We start from the raw sequence: 12,030 nt of genomic DNA, 5'->3' as shown, positions 1-12,030 counted from the left end.
TCCTCTCCCCCATCTCCCAGCCTCAGGATAGCCTCATCTCCACCACCTATGTGCTACCTTTACTTGGCCTGAATTTTCTCTTTCCCTTTGATAATGTTTAATATAAAATTTTGGAATAATCTCTTTGTTCTCTCTGAAGTAAACTCAGAGAGTGCCTCTTCCTATGTCAGCAAAAGCCAGCCAAAGCTGACTCTGCACTCCTTGGGAGACCTTTAACCTATGACATATCTTGAATAATGGGACTTTCCTTTTTATCTTATTATCTATAGACACATACTATGTTATGGCATATTAATGGTAAAGAAAAAATAGGCATCCTGGGTTTCTATTGAACATTGTTTGCCCTTTCCTGCATCAGTTACCTGTTTGGGGCAGGAAGCCTGCCACTTACTAGTGGTGGGATTTCCTTACCACCTGGGACATATGTTTACCCAGCTTGGAATCTCAAGACTTGACTGACATTGCTTTGTTAATTGTCCTGTCTTACTGAATTTATGATTTGTTCAACTAGGAGAGTTCCTTTCTCACGGCAAAATGTATATAAGCCAGAAGATTTCTGCACTGGGTAGCCAGAACATTTCTGGCTCCATAATGCATTATGTTACCGTTGTCTTTAATAGGGAATTGATTGATTAATTAATTAAATCATAAAATGTATGCATTTAGCCATGTTGCCTTTTCTTAACAAAGTTTTCAGGTCAACACCTTCAAAGTTCCAAGTCCTAGACTTTTTTCAAGAACCAGCTGAAAGGAAACCTGTCTTGACTACTCCTGGTCATTGTGATCTCCCCCAATTCCAACTCCTGTAGAGTACATGATGGAGTAACTGGACCTCTTAGTAGCTGGTAATGTGTGATATTTGTTTCTCATGTTTTCTTTCGAACTGAACTCTTCTGAGTTCATTTCATTCATTCATTCCCTATTTAGTGCGTTTAGTGCTTTGTTTTGGCTGGTGGGAAATATAAAAAGCTTAGATAGGACACAGTCCCTGAACCAAGAAAACTAACAGTCTCTATCATGTAGGGGTGATAAAACATAAACACAGATAACAACAATACACAACATTACAGGAGAAGCACACAAGAAAGTAGCAAAGCGCAGCTCCACAGGAGCTGAGAGGGCTCTGGACTTGGAGCCAGGAGAGACCTGGGTCACCATTATACTGGTTGTAAGGTCATGGGCAAGTCACAACCCATCTTGAACCTCATTCTTCTCATCTATAAAATGGGGATATTCCAAGAGTACTTTTTTCTCCCATCAGATCATTGCCTTATATTATACTTTTCTGTATACTGGTAGTATTCCTTTCCCTGTAGAATAAACCTTTCCTGATAGATTCATTTTTATCTTTATCCCTATGAGAGTCTTGCTTGAGAAAACAAGTTGCGGCTTAATAAATGTGTGTTGGATTGTAAGGACTAAATGTTCTAGAAAATGCATTTAAAAATATATAAAGACTTCCTAGAGGAAGTGGAATTTAAATAATGTTCTAAAGAATGGATAAGAATTCTACAGAGTTCATGATGAGTTCATAAAAAGTTCATGATGAGGGCATTCCAGGCATAGGGGGCAGGAAATTCAAAGGCACACAGCTGCCCCAGGAGCATAGAATAGTCTATGGCTAGAGGGTAGTACTTGGAGCAGGAGGAAGACAAGACAAAACTGGGAAGACAGGGTAGTAGATGGTGGCCTTCAAGCTTAAGCTGTTAGCCATTAAAACTTAAATCTGCACTAAGAGTTTTATGATACCTTGTAAATACAAAATAAACAAAGTTTTGGGATGGTACTCAACAGGATGTGTGTGTGTGTGTGTGTGTGTGTGTGTGTGTGGTGTGTGTGTGTATGTGTGTATGTATCAAGAAACACATCCTTAAGGAAGCAGAAATTGAGTTGAACCTTAAAGGGAGGACATCAACATTCCTGTCTAAGGGGACAGCCTATGAAAAGGCATACAAGTGAGAGATACAACGTCATAAACGGGAAATATCAGCTAGGCCAATTTCTCTGGAACATATAAAACACAAAGGAAAGTAGTGTGTAATCGATTAGTGTCAATGTCACTTAGAAATAGATCCTTGCCAGCAGCACGTTGACTTAGAAAACCACAAAGGAACATTGTTTATGTTTTACTGTATTTTTATTTATTTTGTTACACATTTCCCAATTACATTTTAATATGGTTCAGCTGTACTTGGGCTTTTTGAAAGCCTGCTTACTACTGGCCAAGAGGTTGACACCATTGTGTAATCAATGTGTAAGGTAGATTGGAGTCAAACTGTGAAGTTAAGTGCCAAACAGAGATTAGCCCAGATGCAGTAGGGACCCAGTAAAGCTTCCTGAACAGGAGAGCAATATTTTATATACTTTACATAATATATACTTTTAGAAATCTCAGTTTGGCAGCTGCAGATTGTGAAGAGGGGAGACTGGAGGCAGGAGATGAATAAAGAGGCTATCGGGAATAGTCCAGATGAGAGGTGATCAATGGGTGGGAGCCATATGATTGGAGATGAAGAGACAGACTCAGAAGATACTGTGGAGACAGAATCAACAAGACCTGGCAATTGATTAGATGTGGAGGAGTAAGTGAAAATGAAGGAAGGCTAGGATAATAATCGCTAACATTTATATGATGCTAACTATGTGTCAGTTACTATGTTAAGGACTTTACAACTATTATCTCATTTGATCCTCAAAACAATCCTGAGATAGGTGCTATTATTATTTATTATTATTATTATTATTATCCACTTTACAGATGAGGAAACGTTGGCAAACAGAAGGGAAGTGACTTGACCAGGGTCCCTTGGCTAATACCTGCAGCATGATTTCAATTCAGGTCTTCTGGACTCCAGCCCAGCACTTTATCCACTGAGTCCTTCAGCTGGATAACTCAGAAGTGGTGAGCCTGGGTACCCAGAGAATGGTACAAATGGGGATAATAATTGGACTTCCCCCTTCACAGGGTTGTCATTAGAAAATGTGTTTTGCAAACCTTAGAGCATTAAAGAAATGTGAGTTGAGCTGTTATTGGTATCCTAGACAGAAATAAGGAAGTTAGGAGCAGAGGTAGCGTTAGTAGGGAAACCTAATGACTTATGTTTTGGATATGTTGAGTTTGATATGTTAATGAGACATCCCGGTAATGATGTCTAGGAAGTAGTAGTTGATTCAAGACTTTGAATTCAGGAGAGAGATGAGGAAGATATGTAAATGTGGGAGTTATCTACCTTGCTGGAGATGACAGCTGAGCCTGTAAGAGCTGATGAGATAGTGCTCATAACACTATAGAGAGAAGACATATGGGACCAGAACAGATCCCAGAGACACACTGGTATTTGCAAAGCAAGACAATGTTATGAAGAAACCTAAGAAGGAAGAGTCATATAGGGTAGAAGAGGATCAGGAGAGCAGCCTCACAGAACTCCAGGGAGAAGAGAATATCCACGAGGAAACTCTCAGGTCAATTTATCTGACCTTGACCTCTCTTGACCTCTAGTCTCACATCAGCTACTGCCTATTGGACATACCAAACTGGACATTCCACAGGCATTTTAACACACTCAAAACTGAATTCCTTATCTTTTCCCTTACATCTTCCCCTCTTCTGAACTTCTCGATTACTGTAGAAGGCACCACCATGCTCCTGGCCACCCAGGGTCCCATTACCAGCATCATCCTTGATTCCTTCCCCACCCCTTGTATCCAACCTGGTGCTGATTTTTGTGGTTTCTATTTTCACCACTTACACAGCCCCCACCCTGGAATAGGCTCCCTCAGAGATGATTGAAATAGCCTTCTAATTGGTCTTCCTAACTCAAGTCTTTCCTCACTCCAGGACATCTTCCACTTGGCTACCAAAGTAATCTTCCTAAAATGAAAGTTACCCCAATTTTCAATAAACTTTTGGGGCCCCATATTACCCCCCAAGATCACATATAAAAATCCTCTCTGTAGCTTTTAAAATCCTTTGCAACCTAGCCCCTTCCTACCTTTCCAGTCTTCTTATACTTGTCTCCCCTTCACACATTCAGTGTTCTAACAAGACTGTTCTTGCTGTTTCTCACACTTGCCACACCATCTCAAAGATTCAGGGGCTTTTCAGTGGCTCTCATTCTCTCCCTCCCCACATCTGCCTCCTGGCCACCTTAGCTTTCTATAAGACTCCGCTCAAATGCCACCTTTTTCAAGGGGACTTTCCTCATTCCCCCTTCCTTCCCCAACTGCTAGTGCTTCCCCTTTGAGATATACTGTCACTTATCTTGTGTGTACATAATTGTTTGCATGTTTTTTTCCCATTGGACTGTGTGATCCTTGAGGACAGAACGATGTTGGCGTTTTTTTGTGTTTTGTTTTTTTTTTACTTTATTTGTATTCCCAGCACTTAGCACTATGCCTAGTATATAAGTGCTTAATAAATGCTTGTTGATTGACTGGTCAACTTCATCAAATGCTTTAGTTCAAGAAAAATGACTAAGAAAAGGTTATTGGATTTTGTCCAATAACTGATTAAAAAATCAATCATCGGAAACCTTGGAATGAGCAGTTCCAATCAAATGATAGGATTGGAAGGAGTAGAGAAATGAATGGGAGGTGAGAAAGTAGAGGCAATGAGTGGAAACAATTTGTTTAAGGAGTTAGATTGTAAAAAGGAAGAGAGATCTAGAATAAAAACTTAAAAGGATGGTACAGTCAGGTAGAGATTTTCTGGGGGTTTTTAAAAGGTTGAGGGAGATTTACTAGAGAATGTAGAGAGAGAAGAGGACCAAGGAGAGATGCCTGAAGATGTCCACATATTGCAAAGTGTACTAGGGAGGAAGGAACTGCCAGGGAAGGAGCATTTGGAGAAGTGGAAGGAGAACCAAGGGTGACTCAAGTCAAAGGAGGAAAGAGCATCCATTTGGATGGAATGGTCAAGTCTGTGAAAAGCTAGCTACACTAAGTCAAGGAGGATAAGGACTGAGAGAGGGAGTTTTGAACATCATGAGGTTACTCGTGACATGGAAGAAAGCAGTTTCAGCAGGTAATGGGGGTGAAAGCCAAATTTCAAGGGGTTGAGAAGATAACGGGTGAAGTAGAAGTTTAAACAATGAATATAAATTTTTTAAAAAGTTCAGTAGAGAAGTGGAAGAGAGAAATGGGACAATAATTTAATGAGATTTAAATAATGGGTAGAAATGAAAGAGATTAATTTAATAGGGAATATCACCTTGATCCTGGTCATCAATAACATGAGAATAGGAACAAAGTCCAGGTCTCAGATTTGTAGTCCTTGTTCGGGAACTCTTCTTTATTCTAGCCATGTGGTTCCAACCGTGGCAAATTCAACCAATGCTTAGAGAGAGTTCTACGTGGGCCAGGCCTCTCTAACCTAGTGGTGACATTTCCATACTGTGAGCATCTGCACTTTTCACCAGGGAGGATGGATGTTCCTTCCACTGAGGCAGAATATAGCCCCCTCATGTCATAATAGACCACCTTGGAAAGCTGTCATGCCCAAATAATTCCTGCCCTAGTGGCCAGTTCTCTGGTAATGGAGGAGCCTCTGCAAATGTACTGAGCCCAGGCACGCAGTCCATATTGAAGGGCCTACTTTTCACACCATTCCTGCTGGGGAGGGCCTAGTAGCACTTGCGTTTCTTTGGTCTAATAGTTGAAAGCCCAGGGTTCTTTTTATGCCCTAATGAGGCACAAGTCAGAGAAAGACTTTTATATGACAACCATAATATACGATATTAAGTGCCTTATTAAATGCAGCAGAGAAAAAAACGGAGCTATTCCTCCAGGGGTAAAGGGCAGCATGATGTGGTGACAACACCACTGAACTCTAGTCAGAAGAACTTGGTTGAAATCCCTGTTCTGAGACTCCCTGGCTATGTTATTATAGTCAAGTCTCTTTCTCTGAGCCTCAGTTTCCTTCTTGTTGTGAAAGTCAGTCAGAAGTACTATTTGTCATGTGGGATGACTCTCTGGGAGGTCTGGGGGAAGGATGCATGAGTTACTATGGTGATGTAGGAAACAGAAAATACCATTTGGATGTGGTCTGTGATCTATAGTGGGATCTGTGAGTTGCTGGGATGAGAGGGTAAAGAACTCTGGCTATGTGATGAGTTACCCATCCTTGGGGCCCGGGGTGGGCTTGGTTGAACTCCTCTGGAAGGCTGGGTGGGATATGGCTTTACCACACAGATTCGTGACCTTGGGACACAAACTGCTAAGCTGCCGTAGCCCAGAGTGGAAGGCAGCTGCTGAATCAGATCAACAACCAACAGGTGTCAGGAACCAACTCCAGATCCTGAACCATTGCAAGGGAGTATGGGGGAGGATGAGGAAGAGCAAAGGGCTTTGGCAACACTGGTTGCCCTTCCAGGAAGACATTCAAGGGCAGTGGGAAAGGAGAGAGCAATGAATGGTCCTTTGTCCATCTCCAGGGGAGGAGGGGGTCACAGCACTTCAGTCCAGCAATGATCTCCCCTCCCCTTGACGCAGTTGTTAATGAACAGCTGGAGATACCACTGAAGAGCAGTGACCTTGGCAGCAGGTGAAGGAGAGGGCACTGGGCCAGACAGGGCCAGGCCAGTGGGAAACTGGGAAAGCCCTGGCAGGAAGCATTCCTGAGCACAGTCGGAAGAACACAAGTTGCACGAAGTTGGGTAAATCACTTCACTCCTCTTGAAAGTCTTGGTCTAGTGCAGAGATTCGTCACCTGGAGTCTGTGATAGATTTGGAGAGAAAATCTGTGACCTTGGATGGGAAAAATACATCTTTATCTAAATATAGTTGATTTCCTTTGTAATTTCATGTATTTTTACTTTATGAATTTAAAAACATTATTTTGAGAAGGAGTCCATAGGTTTCACCAGACTGCCTAAGGTTTCCCAACCCAAAGAGGTTAAGAACCCTGGTCTAGAACCAGTTTGCTGACTCCCAAACCTGTAATGGATATATGTATTACAAACACCCACACCTCTTATCGGTCGGGTATCTTAGCATGATGGAAAGAGCAGTAGATTTAGGGGCAGAAGACCTGGATGTGAATCTCAATCTATGCTCCCTTCTAAGTTTAACTCTTACGATCATACAATGTCTGTGAAAGCTACAAAGCAGAGTCCTTGAATGAGGGATCAATTGTTTTTGTTTGATCCTCTATGAAAGTTCTTCTATGACGCTGTATTATGAGTTCTCAAAGTGGATGCCAGTGGAGTGTAGATTCTGTAAAATTCTACCAAGCTTGAGAGGCTTTGAGGAGTTCACCAGGCAATGAATTATCTAATGAGATGAATTATTTAATGAGAAATATGTATCACAATGACAGCCCAAGAAACAATAAAAAAATATAGTGGCCTTTGGTCAATTGAAGACACACTTCACTTCTGCAGTGGTGGTATCAGAATGGTGGATTTTAAGAATCATTTTTTCTATAACTATTGAATTAGTATTTGGTACTTCATGTAAGAGATCTTTGCCTGGTGAGTTGCTACATTACAATATAGTCTCACTATAAATGAAATCAGAGGACACAAGAAAGTTTAGCTAGATGGAAAGATGGCTTACAGTTTTTCCTAAGAGAAGCAAACAAAGGATTTGGAAGAACTGGTTTCATGAAGTGCCCAAAGGTGATAAGAACCATTGTTTGGATGCAGGATTATCTTGCCTTGTAGCATTCACAATGAACATAGATAAAAAGACCACTATGAAGATTAATTTCATTTTGTGCACCAGCATCTGTTGTGGAGGATGAAGAAATTCTAACATTTCCTAGCTGGGTTAACAGATGTAAAGCAGCTGCCACAAAGGAGGGTCAAGAGAGTACAGAAATCCCTTTATCCAGGAATTATTTGTTAAGTGGAGAAACTGGAAGCCAAAGTCAACACAAGTTTATAGTGCGGGTTCATTTGTAAATCTAGAAGGGGTTGATGGAAGTAGTATCACATCATAAAATAATGTAGCAATGTGTCTGGTTTTATTCTCTGTATTTGCACTGGACTGGCACATAAGGCTTGCAGGGGATAAAATACTATTTCTCCCCTCAAAGTTTTAGGGTTGATGTTAAGGAGTAGGGTGCAGGAGGGTATTGTAGATTCTGATGCTAATCTCTCATGAGCCTTTCTCTGGTTTGTACTTCAATAATGATTAACCAGCTGCCATCAATTAGCTTTTACAAAAGGATATTTATTGAGAAAGAGAGCAAGAACAGAGGTTATAAACAGTTTTCCAAACTGGGGTTGAACTCTCTCCTCTGCATATATTCAGTCTTTGGGAAGGGTGGGCTCAAACTTAGAGCACAAAAGTAGCGAGGCACTTACGTAGGGCATAGAAGGGGCTGACAGATACCTTGTAACTCCTGTACCTAGGAGTCTTTTCCCTCTTCAAGTCCCCACCTAATTCACTTCAGAGAGTGAAGCAGACAGCATGTGTGTCTTTTCTTTACTCAGATGGGCAGTCCTTGCAGGGTGCAGTGTTTTAGCTAACAAGTTGGTCACTGGGGGCCTGAATCAAGCAGGTCACTTGGTTGCTAATATTGCTAGCTCTGGTTGCTGGGGAGACCTCACAGATATCCATCCTGAACTCACTGGTCACTTTTCTTATAGTGCCCACCAGTTGACGCTTTCCTTACAGAATACTCATTTTGCCTGAGATCAGGAAAGAATAAACACAAAAGAGACAAAAGAAGCTCGATGATTGGTTGTTGTCCTTCATTCTCAAAGAAGATCAAAATGATGTCACTATGTTAGAGTCAAGTTACAGTGGGTCCACCTGTGGCTGATAAGACCAATATGGGCTTGAAAAGCTCTACCACAGGTTGGGTACTTGGGGTGCATTGTCTAAATTTGCACATCTTTCATTTCTTTTGAGGTACTTCAATTCTGCTTCGCGAGGCAAAAATGGTAAAATGGTGTGGATATCTTTTGATTTGTGCATAAATTCAAGTGAGGCAGAGTTGCATGAAGTTGTCAACCTCACTCTCTCTTCCAGAGTTGTCACAGGCCAGTGGCAGGACAGAGTCAAGACGACTGATGATGGTTGGTGGTGTAGTGGATGACCTTGGTGTCTTTGATGTCTAATCAAACTCTAAGTACTCCACAGCACCTGCTTCAGCTGCCTTCATGGCCACTGGAAGAAATTATTCTCATTTATCCATTCCCCCAGGGGAAATCTTCACATGCTTGGAGTAGACACCCCCCTAACTCACTGATGGGTTTGAGACTCCTAGGTTATCCTCAACCTGGTGTAGCCCATCTGCCAGAATGGTTTGCTGGGGTGTGGCCACTGTGGATGCTACAGCTTCTTGGAGCCACAGGTGAGAGAGAGTTAGGTGGATCAAGTAGACACCAACGGTGGAAAGCAGCCCTCACACCAGGAGTACTAGTCTTCCCCAGACACACCCTGCACCCTACAGCGTCCTCCGGTCTACACTTCCATTGCAGAATACTAATTTGACTGAGACCTGGAAAGAATAAACACAAAAGAGACAAAAGAAACAGAAGCACCACGGACATGTGGCCACCATGGAGGAAACAGAGTAGACGATGTCAGCCCCCTACCTGGGGGCTTATAGGATTTCCTGTCTAGATCACTGTCAGAAGGGAAAGACACAGAAAGGCCAATGGAGGGCTATATTGATCTTTTTTGTGCAAAGTCAGCACCAGGAGGTGCTTAGCCTACCAACTTTATTTGCTCCTATTTTCCTAAGCTGTCCTGGGCTCATGCGGTAACACTACTGCCCCTAGGGTCTATATATTGGTCTAAGAGTATGATCTGGAATGTGCTGCAAAATTGCTAAAATATGGAAAAATCTGTCTGTGCCCTCAGATTCCACACTGTATCTGGGAAATCTCCCATTCTCAACCAATTAACTTCATTTATAAGACTAAGATGATTGGCTTATAAGTGGTCACTTGATTTATTAAAACAGTAAGCTAACTATGAGAGTGGTAGCATAGCAAAAAAAAAAAAAGAAAAAGACACTAAGAAATCTTTCCAATAGCAAAAGTATAAAGAACCTGCTTAAGTTGACCAGCTTATTCCCTATACCCTCTCTGATCAGACAGATGTTCCAGAGTTTGGAACTTTCTCCTGATGGTCTTGCCATCCCTGGTGGGGAGGGAGAGCAGCTGCTGGGCCCCGCTGGGCTCACTCTTTGCCTTTCCCACAGTTTTTGACCTTGTTCTGTGGTTCCCACACTGCTCTGAGTTCCTCTGTTACTACCACAATTCTCCAAGATTTGTTCCAGATCTTTCTTTGCTGTGTCTGGGTCATGCTTTAGAGGCAATTCTGTAGGTGGGGAGACCTGCAGATAAAAGTACCAAGTAGTTGCAGCCTGCCTTGTCTAACGGGGAGGGCTCACTTTCTCGGAAACCTTTCTATTCTCATTAGCATGGGAGAAAGGAAATGGAGGATCAAGTTTCTTTCTCTGGGTGAAGCTGGAAAAGAAAAGGCCACCCAACAAGAAATAGAAAATATTACAGAAGATAAAATGGATACTTTTGATTATATATAATTTTAAAAGTTTTTGCCCTAACAAAACCATTGCAGTGAAAAATTAGAAGGGGAATGAGTAACTGGGGGAAAAAACTTTGTGGCAAGTTTCTTTGATAAAGGCCTCATTTCCATGATATATAAGAAAGATATATGAAGATTTAAATGTAAAATAAGAGCCATCTTTAAATTGATAAAGGGTCAAAGGATAGGAATAGTTTTCAAAGGAAGAAATCCAAGTTATTAATATCCATATGAAAATTGCTCCAGATTACTAATAATTATAGCAGTGCAAATTCAAGCAACCTTTTCTACAACTCATACCCATCAGATTGGCAAAGATGACAAAAACAGGAAACAATAAAATATGGGAGTAGTTTTGGCTTTGTGAATGCAGACTTATTGATTAATTATTGATAAGTTGTTCTAACTCTTCTGAAAAGCAATTTGAAAACGTGCCCCCAACGTCACCAAACCATATTGACCCTTTGGCTCAGCAGGCACTGCTTGGATGCTCCAAGGAAATCGAAGAATGAAGAAAAGGATCCGTGTGTAATCTAATAGTTATAGAAGCCTTGTGGAGAGTCAATGAACTGGAAACTGAGGGAGGGCCCATCGGTTGGGGAACGAACGAACAAATCATGGTATGGTAATATAATAGAATGTTATTATGCTATAAAAATTAGGGAAAGGTCTGGTTTCAGAGAAACTTGGAGAGACTTGAATGAACTAAGGCAGAGAGAAATGAGAAGAATCGAGAGAACCATGATGCCATACACAGTATTGTAAAGACAAACGACTCGGAAAGACTCAAGAACTCTGATCGATACAGTAACCAACTACAGTTGAAGAGGACCAGTGATGGAGCATCCTACTTTCTAGACTCAAGATGCAGAATGAGACACACATGTTTGGACACAGACAATGCAGGAATTTGTTTTGCTTTCTTCTGTGTATTGGTCACAAGGCTTTTCTTTTTTTTTTCTTTTTTAGTTGTGGAGGAAGATGGAAGTAGGAGGAAGAAAAATAAATAATTATTAATTGAAAATAAAATGAAAATTAGCAAAATAAAGCAACCATCCAGGAAGTAGGACCAAACTCACTCACATGTAAAAAATCTCACCCTGCCTCCCAAATTTTCATGTGGCTTTGTCCTGGTCTTGAAGTCATGCTTGGGTGGTCGTTGAAAATCCTGCTACATTCATGAGGATGATTTACACACATGTTGAGGGTATCCTTGATAAAAATATGAAAAGGAAATGGTCTGGCTTTCAGAAAAGGATTTTCTACAACAGACCATATTTCACAGTTACCCAGTTAACTGTAAAGGGCATCGAAAACAAAGTCCTATTCTGTTTGTTATTTGTTGATTACCAAAAAAAGCATCTGACTCAGTAGAGGAAATGCCTTTAAAACCTCTTTTCCAACAAGGATTCTCTCATATGTCAAAACTCCTTCATAAATATAATCACAGAGCTAATTATCCAATAAACCCTTGATTATCAACATCAAGCAAAGCATAATAGCTAATTACATATAGTCCTTAAAGGT

General features: G+C 41.1%; 1 long non-coding RNA gene across 3 annotated transcripts in view; it reads right to left on the bottom strand.

Annotated features, from left to right (window-relative positions):
* Positions 1-2,135: 2,135 nt before the first annotated feature.
* The window catches only part of LOC140532496 (uncharacterized), a 58,365-nt gene continuing 48,470 nt past the window's right edge, over positions 2,136-12,030 (bottom strand). For 2 of the 3 annotated variants that reach the window (XR_011976544.1, XR_011976546.1), the window contains exon 6: positions 2,136-6,713. This is a non-coding gene — a long non-coding RNA (uncharacterized lncRNA). Of the gene's footprint in view, positions 6,714-8,151; positions 9,449-12,030 lie in introns of those variants that run through there. The other variant, XR_011976545.1, reaches the window with a different exon arrangement.

The sequence above is a fragment of the Notamacropus eugenii genome, chromosome 1 (assembly GCF_028372415.1).
Source record: "Notamacropus eugenii isolate mMacEug1 chromosome 1, mMacEug1.pri_v2, whole genome shotgun sequence".
NCBI classification, from domain to species: domain Eukaryota; kingdom Metazoa; phylum Chordata; class Mammalia; order Diprotodontia; family Macropodidae; genus Notamacropus; species Notamacropus eugenii.
The sequence above is the reverse complement of the archived record's forward strand: the minus strand, read 5'-3'. Positions and strand labels throughout refer to the sequence as shown.